The sequence below is a fragment of the Gossypium raimondii genome, chromosome 7 (assembly GCF_025698545.1).
Source record: "Gossypium raimondii isolate GPD5lz chromosome 7, ASM2569854v1, whole genome shotgun sequence".
Taxonomy (NCBI): domain Eukaryota; kingdom Viridiplantae; phylum Streptophyta; class Magnoliopsida; order Malvales; family Malvaceae; genus Gossypium; species Gossypium raimondii.
Window position 1 is genome coordinate 13,279,124 of NC_068571.1, and position 956 is coordinate 13,280,079.

Consider the following 956-nt stretch of genomic DNA (forward strand, 5'->3'; position numbering starts at 1 on the left):
GATTATGTCCACTCTAAGGAGTATCTAAATAATTTTATGAAAAATTTGATGCCAATTTTTTATCATTACAACAAGTGTTATGTTGAATTTGTTGTATTCTGCATGTATTTAACTTTTCCTCTGTTGCATTTATTTTCTAAATATTGATTTCATTTCTTGAAAATACCTCAATTGTTTTAAACTTATGACCAGATTGAGAAGTTTACGGAAAAGGAGAGGGAGCTTCGAACTAGTTCACTAACTAGAAAACAACCAAATACTGGGTCAAAAGAAACCAGCTTAGATGAAGTGTTATGTAGGCACATGGAGAGAAAACCTTTTGCCTATGGACTTTGTAATGAATGTTATGAAGAGGTGAGCAGCCATGTACCTACTAGGCGGTCCTATCTTCTTTTGCCCGCTACAATTGTACCATTGGAAACTATTCTATCATTGAAGCTCAAGTTCATGTTGTTACTGGTTGGTGAAGTTCATGAAGGTTTCAGGAGGGCTCGATAGAGGATCAGATCCACCTGCATTCCAGCTTGCTGAGAAAGAGAGACTGGCAAAATTATCTATTCAGGAAAATGCTAAAGTATGTTCTGTAATCATACTTTCTAAAGGTTTAAGGACAGTGAAAGGTTGAAAATCCTAATTGTAATCACTTGATATATTTTACTTTGCGAGAGTCATGTGGGCACTCAAGTTATTCTCTCACAATATACTTCTCTCCCTTCCTAATGTGCTAACTGATCTCTTATTTGTGTTATTAATTTATTATTTTAAATTCTAAAACTAAATTCATTAATTTTTATATTTAGTTTTAAAGTTAAAATTTTCATAGAAAATTTAATTTAAATAATATTTTTGTATTTTTCCTTAAAAAAGTATATTTAAAGTTCAAATTTAAAAAATAAAACATAATATAATATTTATCATAAAATAAATATTTAAATAATTTTTTTAAATGTTATGTT

At 29.5% G+C, this 956-nt stretch overlaps 1 long non-coding RNA gene across 1 annotated transcript; it reads left to right on the forward strand.

The window, feature by feature from the left end:
* Positions 1–201: 201 nt before the first annotated feature.
* On the forward strand, positions 202–728 carry LOC105800923 (uncharacterized). Its single transcript, XR_008198105.1, has 2 exons — positions 202–354; positions 470–728. It is a non-coding gene; the product is annotated as an uncharacterized LOC105800923 (long non-coding RNA).
* Positions 729–956: the final 228 nt, after the last annotated feature.